Below are 15,807 nucleotides of genomic sequence, written 5' to 3'. Positions count from 1 at the left end.
GCTGGCCTTGAAACTGTTCCAGTGTAAGGCCATCTCACAGCTTCTATATGATGCAGAAATCTGGGGTTCCTTAACCCTGGAACCAATTCAAATCTCTTTTTAAAGAGGATTCTAGTTTTGTGTCATGACAGTTCAGTGGCTTTAGTGTGGGCTGAACTTGGGTTACCTTTTATCCGAGCCTGTTTGCACTTGGTCTTATTTAGATTCTGGAGAAAGCAAAGGAATCTCTCTGTGAGTCTGCTCTTAAGGCAAAGCAATGCATTGCTGCATTTAGATGCCATTTGTTCCACTGGCTTTAAAAATATCCTCCATCAATATTCCCTGGTGAATGACTTTCATAGAACCCTTGCCCAGTCTCAATATGTGAGACTGGATCTTTAAGATGGATGCTGCCTTGCACAGAAGCACAACTCTCTATTCCAATTTTTCTCCCTGGTTCAATTTGTTCAAGAGGGACCATGGCAGAGCTACTTATTTGACCAAAATCTCCTTTCCTAGTCGTAGAATTGCTTTAACTTTTCTTTCAAACCATGCCCTCAGCCATACTAGATGGCCATTACACACAAATACCAATGGATGCCTATTTCTGTATTTATGCACTTTCAGTCCCTGAAGACCTTCTCCATTATCTTTTGTTCTGCACTTTGTATACAGAGCTCAGAAATAAATTTCTTGGGGAAATCTTTAAAAACATTGGTTCTTTCCCTGTGGTGGAAAAATTAACTCCCCTTCTTTCTAACCTGGATCTACACATCTCTTACAGTGCAGCACAGTTTGCCTTGGCAGCTAAGAAAACCAGGGCTCAAACTGCTTAATGGTTGAGACTCCTTCACCTATGTATAATGAAGGTGCTTGTGTCTTTTAAGTAATTTTTATGTTTTAACATCATAGTTTTATTGTTCAGTGTTTATGTTTTGCTTATATGTTTTACCTAGTTTTAGTCACTTGATTGTGATGGCCTTTGACCACATGGAATGAATATTCTGAACTGAACTATTTCTACCAAACTAATTATTCCTTCAATATCCCATACCAAGATGGCAGACTTTCCAAATGATACTAAAAAGGAATCAGTGCCATCAGAGGATCCTCTGTGCTCTTGGTGGGGGGAAATGGATAGGAATTTAATTTTAAAAATTAAAAGAGACTATGTATAGGTCTTGCCTATGATTAGTTCCTAGAATATTATGGGGTTTGTCAAAAAGCATAATAGGTAAGCATCCTAAGGATTCAAACTCCAGGAAATGAGTTTCCCCAAGCCAACCTCCTGCACCAACTGTGCCATTTATTTGTTTCAAAATTTAAATAAGAGCACAGATCAGCAATAGAAAATGGCCAGAAATATAAAGCAGGTCAGAGAAATGAAGGAGGTCTTCTTTCAAATATTGATGTGGCAGGACTTGAAGTTTCATCTAATAAAACATTTGGGACATTCAGAAAGAGAGATTGAATACATTCTGTGCTCAGGAATAGAATCTCAAATGCAATGCATATGCACATAGTATCGGTGTCTGCACTGGATATATGCATATAGATCGCACGATTTTTCCACCAAAATATACTTGAGGAGAACTCAATACTTTTTCTCTTGCTTCTTATGTATATCTTAAAGAAAATGCCATGTGACAGGAATCCTTCCTAATGGTTTCAATGTGTTATTTCGTGCTGAGATGAGTTCTGTGTACAAAAGAGAAGCTTGTGTGAAGAGAAGCTTGTGTCATGACAAAAACTTTAAACAGAATTTCATTGCCAAGGGAAAATCCTAGCTTCAGCCAGTCAGGACATTAGATTCCATTTGAATGAATCAGATCTTTGGATGACAGGTCTCTGAAAAGAGACATTTTCAGTCATGATATCTGAAGTCATCCAGGATCTAGGCACGTGAACGACACACAGTTCTGATATGTATGTTCACCATTTTAGTTTGAATGGGGCACCACAGGCATGCTGAAAATACGTGTATGCAGGGGTCATTTCATAGAAAAAGAGCTGCAGGGACTCATTAGCATAACTCATTAGAGTTTGCCATGCCCCTTGGCATCACCGGAAGTGTGTCATTGGCATGGCTGATTTGCATATGCCACACCCTCTGACATCACATGAAGTAGCAACTGCCAGAGGGTATTAAAAACAAAGCCAGCAAAGCACAGAGCTCTAAATGAAAATTAATGTTGCCAGCCCACACTGTACATCTGGCTGGGGAGGGGGAAAATACAGTAACACGAACAGTGTGTTTGTATGCTTTTCTAGTCAGATTAGAGCATCTCAACAGAAAGCCAGCAAAGCAGAGTTTTTTAAATAAAAAAATCCAGTCCACATGGAGGGGGCGGGGGACATACAGTAACATTCAAGAACTTCTCAGTTCTACAAGGGGGATTTGACATAAAAATTGGGGATGTACACTTAGAAAAAAATGCTATTACTCAGATTCTGATTTAGGAAACAGGTTGCATATCATGTATTCCAGAGTATTTGCCCCCCCCCCTCCATATACCATTTAATAATTCTAATTTAGGGCTACTTTTGGGGGACTTTCAAAATTTGGGGAGCCTCAGCCTACTATTCCCAGTGAGGGGACTCCTTGGAAGGCAGGAGTGCATGTTTTACAACCGAAAAACATCAAGACTGTAGGCGACCTAGTCCTGCCTTTCCACTGAAGATGATCCTAAATCAAGCAGACTGGAGCAGGCATGGGGCCTGCTGCGGAGGCCACCTTCAGACGTGCACCGCCTCAACCAACCTGGAGGATGGAAGGATGGGCTGCACAGGCTGTAGCAGCACTGGCCAGGAACGGGGCCTGCTGCAGAGGCCGCTGCTGGGTACGTGCCGCCTCGACCAACTGGGAGGATGGGAGGACCGGCAGCACAGGCCAGGGTGGTGCAGGCCGGGCACGGGGCCTGGTCCGGAGGCCGCTGCCAGGCGTGTGCCACCTCAACTGACCTGCAGGCTGGGAGGATGGGTAGCGCAGGCCGCAGCACCACCAGTTGGCTGCAGAGCTTGCTTTGGAGGCCGCCGATGGCCTCCTTGGCCAGCTTGCAAGCCAGGAGGCTGGGATCCACAGGCCCAAGTGGCCTGGCTGGCCCCAAAGGCCACCTCAACCAGCTTGCAAGCTGGGAGGCTGGGCCCCGCAGGCCCAAGCAGCCTGGCTGGCCACAGGGCCACTACAGAGGCCACCGCCACCGCTCCCCCCACTTTCCCCCCACTGTTCCTCCTAACTCACCAGGAGGTAATCCAGGTGAGTGCTCTCTCGCTGCTGCTACTACTGCTGCTGCCAGGAGGAAAAGGAATCATGTGGGCAGGGCCCACCCCCCATGCAGTGGCCACCATCCACATGATTTCTTTTCAGAGCTACCGGGACAGTGTTCTGGTGCATTCCGCCCCGAATGGAGCCCTGCATGTATGCCTGTCAGGTCTTGTGGGTACACTAGATGACAGTGTTCTGGCTATGACAGGAATCCTGTTGGTCACTCAGTCAGAGGTCAACACTCCACAGACATGGTACAGCAGAGTGACTGGATCAGGAAATGAGTTATGGAGTTAAATTGAGGAAGGAAGGGATTAAAAAGGGCAGTATGAGGAAGGGGTTGCCAACCAATCAGCTCTCCATCTCTTGGAGGAAAGCCTTTCCTTCCTCCAATAGTGAACATGCCTCCTCTTTAGACTGGCTCACAGGAGACTGGCCTATGAGTGAACCTGCCTCCTCTTTAGACTGGCCTTTAAAAGTCAAAATGAGCCTGGTGAGGACAGATTAGGGCAGCCAAATCTTCAGCTGCCCCTCCCACCAGCAGCTCTAGTGCTTTGCCATCACTCAGTCAGGAAGCAGGGTGCTGAGAAATGTGGGGGGTGGGGGTGGGGGAATATGCATCACTTTGGTGTTCAACATCATTTCTGGCATGAAACAGGAAGTGGTTTCATCATATCAGGGTACTGCCCTAGGATTCTTCCCTAAAATCTATGGTTCCAAGTAAATCCTAGAATGTCACCCAGAAGTGATGCATCATTTCTGGTTTAGAGGACTTAAAAGGAGCAGACAAACTGTACAGGGCATTGGACTGTTGGAAGGGAGCCTGAATTAAGAACGTGACAGTGCCCTTTGAAATGAAATAGCAACAGTGCAATTGGAAGGATCATAGGTACAGTTAAGTGCAGTTGGATACCCCAAAATGTAAGGAATGAAAAGAGCTGCCACCAGCCAGTGCAATGAGATTAAAAAGAAAAACTTTTGCATTTTCAATAAAAATTGCAGAAACACTTGTGAGTGGAAGAACTGTATCTGTCATTGGCTACTGATCCATTCTTAGAACATGTGCCATTAAATTAAAAACTCAAACATATCAGTTCTAATCATAGGAATACTATAATATAGTTACCAATATTTGGGCCTCTATTATAGTTATTCATTTTATTTGCTAGGCATTATTTATTATAAAGTACTCAAAGCATTTAACAAATGACAAAATCATAAAAATAAAATTATATCTTGAAATGGCCACTTACTAGAATTTCCATGGTATATTAAGCTCAACTACCAAGAGGCTGGCATTATCGCAAGTTTTCCTTTACCTGCTTTCTAAAGGAGGAAGCAAAAAAGAATGATGAGCTGTTACAAGAAGGGAGATGCACAATGTTGGGATGATATCCACTAGAAGGGGACATCAGTTTTGTAATTATCTGATAGTATTCTGTGTAGATCTTGCCAAGGAGGACCTACACAGAATACCTTCAGGTGGTTATAAAATTAGTCTCCACCAATAGAAAAGCACATCTATATATCCATTTTAGATATCAACATGGCTGCACCTTAGCTTACCAATTAAATTATATAAATAGATAGTATCACTATTGGGGCTGGGTTCTTCAGCTTCTTTGGTACCGTCCTAAGTTCTATAAGCTAAGGTAAGCAGGCAATTCAACATTATGAATCAATTCAATATAATGAATCACAGATATTTATAGGAAAGAAACATGCAGAACAGAATCTTCATGTGATGCGTAATTGTTTGAAAATTAATTTATTTAGAACTTTGAAGAGCTAGCAATTTTGGAGATACTCTAAGCAGAGCTGCTTAAGAAAATATAAATTGATGAATTAGTTATTTCATTAAATCTACATGAATTTGTTTGACTAAAATAATGCTTAAGAAAACTATGCGTCTAGATTATATTGGTGTGTTCTACAGCATTGAAGAAGCCTTCTTTCTGTGTGAGAATGGATAATGTCTCTTAGAGGGTACATATTCATGCATCAGATGAAGGGGACTTATCCTTAAGGTGCGACAATATAGTTATTTTTTATCTGAGGTGACACCTATCAGCGGCAGATACTGTATTTCTATTAAAAAGGGTAACTATCAGCTGCTCAAATACAGTCAGCTGTTCAATTAATTGGGGTACCATTAAGCCCAAAACTACTATAAATCATACTATTATATTTTGCCAATGACTTTAATTTATGAAACTAAAGACTCAGACGTAGTCACAACCTTTTCACTTTTCCAGTGTTCTGTTGAAGAGTGTAGGGAATTCCATTTTTAACACAGCAATTTAAACCACTTCAGATATGTATTTATTTTATTAATTGTGACACAAAATTAGCACATATAATTGACCTTGGGCAGCCCTGATGACAAATTTTAAAAAGGTCTGAAATGTTTCTTGCTGTTTGCAACAGATATTCCATTCACTTTCATTAACAGCAAACCAGCTTTAAAGCTGACAGGATTTGTTTTTTGTTATTTTGCTACCTAATCTCTTTTTGCTCTTTCAAATGTGATGCTCAGTCCAAATAAGCTATCCCTCGGCTCAGAAGCTTAACAAAATATGTTTGTCAGGTGAGTTATCCCTCGCTCTCACAGCTCCCATTCCATCAAATGATGGCAGTAACAAAAGCGCTGACAGAAAGAAGGATTAATCCAAATCAACAAAGGCCTAACGGGGAAGAACTAAATATAAGAATAAAGCATATGCAGGCCTGGAAAATAATCATTAGTAATCAGAGACAAATAAAGTGGTACTTTAAACTACAGTTGGTGCCAGGGGATAGGTGACAAATATGAAAAGAAATTCCCTTCAGCTCACATCTAAGTCACTTAGGCAATTAAATATATTTCCACTTTTGGACTTAAAATTTTTTCTGAGGTACTTAGTACTATGAAAGGACATGCTAAGCAACCCATAGGATCTATCGAAGGCCTTTATGTGTCAGTTACTTAGTATTACCATAAACAGAGGAGCTTCTAGTGTTTATCAGAGCATGTGTTTTCAGCCCTTTTTAGGAAAAAGGAAATAAAATGTTTCATTTATGAAGGATACAAATGTAATACTTTCTGCTCAAATATCATAGGAAAGAAAGCTGCATTGTTTCTAACATTAGATATGTGGGGGTTAGAACTAGAGATGGGCATAATCCACATTACGAACATAAAAACACCCCATGAAAATGGCGATCACGCGATCGTGAACCGGCGGATCGTGATCGTCCACGGCCAATGATCCAGCAAACAGGAGAGGCCTGGATCGTGGCGTCCAGGCTTGATTCGGGGATCCAGACACTCAGGTGCCAGCAATCTATTCCCCTGGCAATGGGGAATGCCTGAGCTCAGTTTGCCCTCCTTCTGTCACCCTGGAAACCCAAATGGAAGCCCAGCTTTCCTTGATCAGCAGGGCTTCCTTCCAACCACGGAGCAGCAAAGCAATCACAAGTTGGGAGAAGACACCCAGGGGAGGGAGGGGGAAGGGGGTGTTCTGTAGCCATGAGCACTCCAATCTCATCCCTGCAAACCCTGATAGGCAGCTCTGACGGCCAAACACAGACCTCCTGTGTTGCTGAATGGGACCCATGCTTATAATTAGCCATGGGCTCCCAGGCTGGGTTTCACGATCCATGATCCACGATCTGGGTTTGGGAATGGGACATGTTCATTGCTGTTCAGGAATTTGGGATTGTGGTCTGCACTGAACCACGATCCTCTGGTTCTGTAATTTTTTTTGGTTTGTGCCCATGTCTAGTTAGATCTAATCAAAACTTCATGTCAAAATATGAAGGATGATATTGACTGTTCCCAGGGCAAGGACTGCAGATCCTTTCAACTTTCCCCGCCCCCTTAACAGCCATTTTCAACCCTGGAAATAAAGAGGGTTATGAAACTTGTGTGGAGTAATAGCCACATGGCTGCAGTAGGGTGGGGAAAGGGGATGAAATCTCTCTTTTCTACCTCTTCTGGCAGCAAAACACCAGTTTACCAAGGTTCAAAATTGCTACTGTGGAAAGCTAAGGAGGTTTGCGTCCCTATGTACCATTCACTGATGGATTGGGATATCAACCCAGTCTGTTTAAAAAGGAAAGAAAATGTAACTGTGCATGCTGCTGCTGTCCCTTCTGCTGCCCCCTTGCCTAATTATCAACCTCATTCTAGGGAACAACACAACAGGCAGGGAGGTGAGCTTGGAATGGGACAAGAATAGAAAGAGCTGCATACAACTTCTGAGTAGATGTGGGCATGGTCCGGAAAAAAGACCGAAATTTGACATGGTCTAGCCTGGTTCACGGTTTGTGAACACACAGTTCATGAGACTCACCTTTTCACGAATTTGGTCCATTTGGGCCGGTCTGTCAGTCCATGGGCCGCGAGTCCAGACATCCTGGCTCCGATCTATCAATTCCCTAGACAACGGAGGATAGGTCTGCAGACCTTCTGCAGACCTTCAAAACTTGATAGGCAGCTCTGCCAGAGAGCTCCCATTCTGCTCTATGTGAGAAAGGAGCAACAATTAATTCCATAGGCAATGGAGGGATGGACATTTGGCAGCCAAAGGAACAGCAATCTTAGCCCTCAAAACCTTGATAGACCTCTCTGCCTGCCAACCAGAGAGCTCTCATTCTGTTATATATGAGCAAGGAGCAAGAATTAATTCTCTAGGCAGTGGAGGGGTGGACATTCTGCAGCCATGGGAACACCAATCTTAGCTCTCATAACTAGAGATGGGCATGAACAGCAATACTAAAAAAAGCTGCAAACAAGCTGTTCGTGAGGCCCCATTCTAAACGAACAGGTGGTCATTGCAAGCCTCATTCATTGCTGTTTGTGCTGTTCGTCAAGCCAGACAGTCTGGCACCTGCAATCAATTCCCTTGGCAACTTAGGCAGGGACTGCCTGAACTCTGTCTAAACACCTGCTGTTGCCCTGGAAACCACAATCTAAGCCCAATTTAGCTTGATAGGCAGGTCTTCCTTTCAAGTGTGGAGCTCCAAATTTGTTATAAGGAAGCAAAGAGCAGGGGGGAGGGGGGCTCCCAGCCCTGGTTTTGCAGACATTGGAGAGGGAGAGACAGTTGTTGTTGGCATTTTGAGAGAGAGACAGGGAGACTGCATCGGAGCTTGAATTTTCTTTGTGTGTGGTGGGATAGGGATCTACCTCTTCAAGTTCCAGGGCTGCTGCCAGGCTCTGGACCAAGCTATTATTTATTACTGGTACCTTTCCTGCTGCCTGCTCAGGTAAGGTTTCTGGGAGTGGTGCGGTAGGGATCTACCCCTTCAAGTTCCAGGGCTGCTGCCAGGCTCTGGGGCCAAGCTATTATTTATTATTGGTACATTTCCTGCTGTCTGCTCAGGTAGAGTTTCTGGGAGTGGTGTGGTAGGGATCTTGATGTCTGGAGGAGAGCCTGCTGGCCCCCACGAACAACGAACATGTTCATGAACAGGTCATGTTCATCAATGTTCATTGTTCGTGGATGGCAACAAACAACGAACACCATGTTCGGGTTTTTTTTTTCTGTTCTTGCCCATGTCTACTCATAACCGTGATAGGCAACTCTGCCTGCCAACCAGAGAGCTCCCATTCTGCTCTATGTGAGCAAGGAACAAGAATTAATTCCCTAGGCAACAGCTGGGAAGGTAGCTGTGTGGAGGGGGGGCTCTTCTCCCACCCTTTTGTGTTTGATTTTACTTCATCGCAACTTTTTGGTGCTGCAAGCCAATGCAAGTCAATTGGCATTTGTGATTCCTAGTATCTGCAGGAAGTTCCTGGGGCATGTTGACATAATGAGCCAAGAAGCATGTGTGCATCTTGCTGTTTAGGTCTGTCTGTCATAACTGATAGATCCTTTTGACAGGTCCTTGGATGATGCAAGAGTAAAGAAACAGCTTAGTCACCTCACCTGATGTGCTGGGATTGGACACTGGGGGGTGCTATAGATGTATATAAGCCAGCTGTGTCTGGTATAAGTGTGGAGCTTGTTCCAGTAAGTGCTTGGCGTAGCACTTTGACACTGAGAACAAAGTCTTGTATATAAGTCACTGTAAAATAAACTGTACATACACTTTTACTACTATAAGTGTGTGGAAGCCTTATTTATAGCTCAGCTACAGTTCAAACCACGCTGTGCCAACAGGGCAGCCGCTTTGGGGGTCTGTAACAGACATCCAAAATGTAATCTTGGCCAAACTTGGAGGGTGGCTGGAGGAGACCCTGCTGAAACTTTGCTGTGAGTTTGGCATCTCTGAGTGTGAAGGGGGCAGTCCTAGGGCCCCTGGAAGTGACAGACCATGGACCAACAAACCAGTCTGTGAGCAGGCTGGTCCATGAAAAGTTCATGGTCCATGATCCGTGAAAATCGCCAAACCACGAGCCAGTGGTCTGTGGCATTTTTCTGGTCTGTGCCCACCTCCAGTTCTGAGCATTTGTAAGTATAGTCACATTGCCTGCTGAAGATCTGGCATCTCCTGAAGCCATCTTCTCTATTTACAAGTCTATTTCAGATCTAGAAAATGGCCTGAAGGAATTTGAAAATCAGATAGAACCAGTAAGAAACTTGTTGAAGTAGTACCTCCCTTCAAGAAAGACATTGCTGGTAAAAATAATACTGCTTTCATGCCTGGACTGGTACCCCAGTTTTTCTGCTGCATTTGTGGAATAGGAGTGGGATGGGATCTGCAGTAAGGACAAGGGCAAACTGAAGCAGAAAAACTGGTAACATACAACCCATGACCATGATTCTGAATATATTTAGAAAGCATTTAAAGTCTAATGCAAGACTCTGTTATTCAGGAGGGCTTTTTAACTCAAGTAATAGAGTTGTGCAGCAAAAAATGCTTCAGGGACAGGAGTTGTAGACTATACTACTGGGTGCTGTCAGTTGATATAGATATGCTCCTACATGGGTAGTTTCTGTGTCATTAAAGATGTTATGTTTGTTTCATCAATGATTTTTTCATTAATATGTCATCTCTTGCTTGTTTTCAGACTTGTACAACTTGTACCCTATTGTATTTGTTTATTGAACGTTCCAGTTGTTGATCATATTGACTTACACTGTGTAAATCTGCTTTGAGACTCAGTGAGAAAGGTAGACTATTAAATAAATAAATAAATAAATAAATAAATAAATAAATAAATAAATAAATAAATAAATAAATATTCCATAGAATAAGAAAGCTTTCCAGACAGTTCGAGCTGCCATGCATATCATTTAAGAAATTAAACATTTCCCCTTTTTAACCACTGTAATTTGAAGTTATATAAAATCCTACAGTAGATACAAGACTGCTGGTGACTTTTAAAACTTTCTTTAGTGTCCAGTTGTTTTTGGCACTTTTAAAAAACAATAGATGAGGTTTTCAGGCAATCAAACTCAGTGCCATTGTCCTAATGAATAAATAAACTGATTTATTAAAATAATAATTTGCCGTTTTCCTTCCCTGGTGCCTCACCATTGTCTTAAAACAGGTGATTTCGGGAGTATTTTTAAACAGACTCTTTAATTATCCCTAAATACTATAAAAAGGGATACTGATACATTGCTGTCGGGTCTACGTGTAATACAGGATTAATTCACATTATGTGTTAAGATTTTAGACTTCCCTAAATGAGAAATGTTTGACAGTGTAAGTATAGATTAAAAAATTAAACAGTATATATTCTCAAAATATTTTTTCTTTCAAGTTTCTCTTTCAATTTAAGAATATTTAGCAGTTTTGACTGGCTGCTATTTGGGGACTACTCTGCTTTTTACATAAGGAAATTATAAATGTGAACAAAGCAGAATTAGTGCACTGCAAATCAGTCATGGTAACAGAACTGAATTGGTTAATAATACAAGAAAAGAAACAATAGTACCATCCGGTTGTTAGGGTTCTTTTTTTTCCTATGTGAATTGCTCATTTCTGAATGTATGCATTGACCAGGAAATGGATAACCACAACAAAGAAAAAAAGGAAGTGAACCAAGGCACAACCAAGAATCTAAATTCAATTATAATTGTGTATATCCACTGCAAAAGTAATCCAAAGTGAGATATTGGTGAAAAGTCCACAATCAATGTAATAATTCTCCGGCGTTGTTGAGTAGTAGCAAGCTTCACAGCTGTGAAGACATCCGTTGCAAATTAGTAGCATTGTCGAGGGAAGACAGCGCTGAAGAAGGTAAGTGGCAACGAGCACGAGCCGGCAAATTTCCTCTTCGCTCGTTTCAGACCAACGTGTCTTTCCTCAGGCCACAATATACATGAAGTCAAGCAATTCAATTCCCTGTAAAACAATGGAACCTTCGGTGTATGATAGGAATTGAATTGAAGCCTCTGAATCCTCATGCTAAGTCTACCTTCATACTGCATTCAGCACCTCACTTGATCTGGCAAGAATAAATAGAAGCCCTTCCATACACTCAAGAATGAAGGGCTCAACTTGCCCCCTCCACCTACTTCATCTTTGGTAATGTGGTTGAGAGTACAACATGGTACTGGTGGGATACAAACTTCTAGTATTCAAATTATAAAGGTTTAATAAAAGAGCCATGAACATGCTCCTAATTACTTCTAGGCATCACAACTGGGTACAAGGTGGAAAATAAAATGGCAAGCCATAATCCTTCTGGTCCTGACTGAACTTGTCCCTACCTGGTGTAATTAAAGGAAGAGGCACAATTCCTCAGAGAAATTCAATTACCTTGAGTTCAAGGTTTGGGCTTCTTCCCATTGTATGCCTACACATGGTCAAAACGAAGTCTAGGATAGTCATTTATGCCAGTTGGCATGAGTCCAGAGATGCCAGTATTGCCAAAAAAAAAACCCTTTGAAGAAAAATAACTGGGAAGAGAAAGCTAGTGTGAGTGTGATTTCTCCCTCCTTTGATCTTATACAGGCAGAGCCCATTCATATGCCCATTGGTTTGATTGTCCTTAGCTGAGAGCTAGTATACACCCTGCTACTTTGTTCCTAGCATCTTACTAGCCCTGAAAGATGTACATTACTTTCTTACACCAAAGTACAGTGGCCTTTAAGAGAAAATTGTGGGCCATTCTCCACAATAATAATTAAAAGCATAAAACAGTACAGCTGTCCAGCAAGAAGCAACAAGCACACTTCCCCAACCATAATCCATTCTGGTAACTGAAACAAAACTCAACCAACTGTCTTTCACTGTTGTGCAAGCTCCTCTGAATGCACCTAAGGAGACAATGGATACCCCTCTATAGGTAGCCTATTCACCAGAGGAACAACTGAAAATGGCTTGAATGGGCTGCCTGCCACACAATAAACCTTCTGGGGGGAGGGGGCATGGAATGAAGGCACTGGTAGGAGGGATGTGTGGTTTCTTGTCTGAAATGCAAGCATTTCATGTGCTTCAAGCAAATAAAATTGGTGTGAGTGTTTTTATATGTAACTTACATATGGGTTTCATGCTCTTTTCCATACATAACAGTGATTCAGAGCAAGAAGTGCATATTGTTGGAAGGCACCATTAAGCTGAGAGGAAATCGCCATTCATTTATTTACTTATTTATTTATTTGCATGGCCATTTGATTTATGTGGAAATGAGATGATTCCATACAGTTTGCTGGAATTGCTGGAAAGAAAACCCAACCATAAACCTCAAGTAATTTAGCCAAACTGTGAAGCAAACAGGATGTGAAAATGACTGCAAAGATTCTGTTAAAAACAGCAAGTGCACACCTAGTACCTCTTCTTCTCATGAGGGGAAAAACATAGCATGCTGTCATCACAATTCAAACTGTGGGTTCTTACTTTGAAGGCCCTAAATGACTTGAGGCTTGGTTACCTGAAAGACTACTTCTTTCCCTTTTATCAAGCCTGCCAATTAGAATTTTCTTCCCAAGACTTGCTTTCTCTGACCTTGTCAACAAATGTGAAATGGGTAGAAACCAAACTCAGAGCATTTTTATTGATTTCACCTTGTCTTTTGAATGTCTTCCACACTAGGCACCAGACCAAAACTTTTATTTTGCTCCAGGCTTTTCACAGAAGGCTTCTATCCTTTTTAGCTGTTTGTATGCTCTGCTTCTAGCTTGAAGGCTGTTTTGTAGATATCCCTTTAGGCTGCTTAATGTTGCTTTATGGCTTATTCTAGCAATTATTTTATCGTTATTGTTTTTATGATTTTATTGTATTATTTTTACTTTGTGAGTTAGTTTGAGCAGGTCTCTGGAAAAGAGGTATATGTTTTCTAAGTAAATAACCTTGAGCACTGCCCCCTCCCCAGGCAGCAGATAAGAAGGGGCAGATATAGGCAAGATGTGAGGATGTCACATCATATTTCATTACTAAATGTTTGAGGACAGAAAGGAAAACTGTTTTTGAGTGTGGCCCAGGGATCAGTGTCACATTTGATTTCATTCTCAATGGTATATTACAATTTGGTGCTTGAAAAAAGGAAAGAAATAACAGCTACATCTGTGGTATTTCCAGCTGAATATAGACTGCTACCTTCCAAAATTTAGAAACATGCAAAAGTGAATATCATTTAAAAAAGTGAAACAGTAATGATTAAATAACTGCTTCCCTTTTTTTGTCAAAGGCCAGTATTCAGAAACATAAAGATAGAATTCTTAACTTAGATAAGTTTAAATGCATTTTCGCAAAATGCAGTAGTACTAGAATTAAAGCCACCGACTCTTGCCTTTTAAAGGCATGGCTGGCAGGCTAAGTCACCAGGACTGCTTTATGAACAAGAAGAGTCTTAATACTTTTCTTCAATCCTTCCCAGGCTGAGGATTTACAGCAATGAAGATGAAAGCACGTTAGATCTGTTGTGTTTCTGAGTGATCCTGTCCAAAGCCCTTATAATCCTTTTGTTTCCCACTGAATGAAAAAGAATCTCCATCCAGCATCATTTTAATGATGTCCCAAGAATGTCCTAAAGGGAAGCTGAATAGCTGTAGTGTTTAATTTGCTCTGGGGTGCAAATCCAATTTGTCACTTCTGGCTCAATTTCTTTCTCTCTGGAATCATCACACAAGAAGAGAAGAGCCTTTAAAAAGTCCTGCTTGATCGGACCAAAATTCTATCTAGACCAGCATCCTGGTCCCCACAGTAACTAACTGGATGCTTCCAGGAAGACATCCAGCAGGACAATAGTCAATAGTCCACCCCCATTGTCCCTAGTAACTGTTGCTCAGTAGCATTGTTGCTCTGAACCTGGAATCACCATCACACTAATCTTTTAAAGGCATTTAAAGGGACCCTCACAGAATCTCATGGCAGTTAATTCCATAAACGAATACAGAAATATTTCCTTTGTTCTAAATCTATGACCAATCAATTTCACCAACCGATCTTATATTCTAAAATTATGGGAGAAAGATTAAGAGTTTTTTCTATCTACTTTTGCTACAGCCTGTGAAATTTTAAAAAACTACTACCATGTTCCAACATAGTCATTTTTCTACAAATGAAAACATCCCAATTGCTTTAGCTTTCCTTGTAGCAAAGATACTCCAACTACTTACTTATTTTGAGTGTACTTTTCTGCACTTCTGAAGAACTATGCTATTCTTTAAAGAGTGGAAACATAAACTGCAATGATTTGCTGTTTGTTTTTAAACATTTTTAAAACTTTAATCCAGCTTCTCTTTACTTTACCTTAAACTGAACCCTCAGGATAGCTCTGATCACAACCAACACTCTTTATTTTCATTCACACATCTTCAGGTGTTCTCCACTTTGCTTAAGTTTTTGTCTTGAGAACACCTTCCCTTTTGTTATTATGTGACCTTTATATTGCTGCCTCCCGGACTCCCTCAAATGGTTTTTGCTGCAACCAAAGGCTTTTGTCTTAGACCTCTTCAGTTTTACTGGTAACATAGGAACGCTTGCCATAGACGGTAGTTTGACAGAATGGTCCTTGAGGGTATTTGTGCAGGCAGGAGGGGCTTTCTTGCTTAAACAAAAGTAGACTTTATTTATAAAAGCATAAGTATGATGACTGTAGATAAACATGTTGATTTCAGAATAGTCTTAAGCTTGGTAGTTTCAAAAATAATTATATCTTAAAGATATATTCACAGACTCAGTCACACAGAGTAATTTTCCACTCATGTCTTCATTAAAAGAATAAACTTTCTTCTCATCTACACAAACATAGATTCACTCAAGCTTTTCATACAGGTTGCCTGACCTAGATAGATTAATCTGTCTCTCAGATACATTCAGACTGACCTAGGCACATAAATGGTTTGCCTAATTTTGACAGCATTAGGCTCTCAGGCTTCCAACTTTTTACATGATTAGCCCAAATCCTTTCTCTGAGACATCCAAAGACTGACTCAACCAGAATCTCCAAGTTTTGTTTCAGTAACACAGATATACTGACTGTCTTTCAGGCTCCACACAGATTACCTGACTCAACTAGAATGAATGCTTTCTCTCAGTACTCTGCCTAAAAATTGCAGTTCACTCTGTGCCCTAGGATACAGCTACCAACCAGTCAGAGCAGACTCCATTCACCCACTGAGCCTTCCCTTTTTTCCATAAGCCTACATTTAAACCCACAGTAAGAAATATTAATAAACCCC

Source organism: Eublepharis macularius, chromosome 1, assembly GCF_028583425.1.
Source record: "Eublepharis macularius isolate TG4126 chromosome 1, MPM_Emac_v1.0, whole genome shotgun sequence".
Taxonomy (NCBI): Eukaryota; Metazoa; Chordata; class Lepidosauria; order Squamata; family Eublepharidae; genus Eublepharis; species Eublepharis macularius.
Note: the sequence above shows the minus strand (reverse complement) of the source record.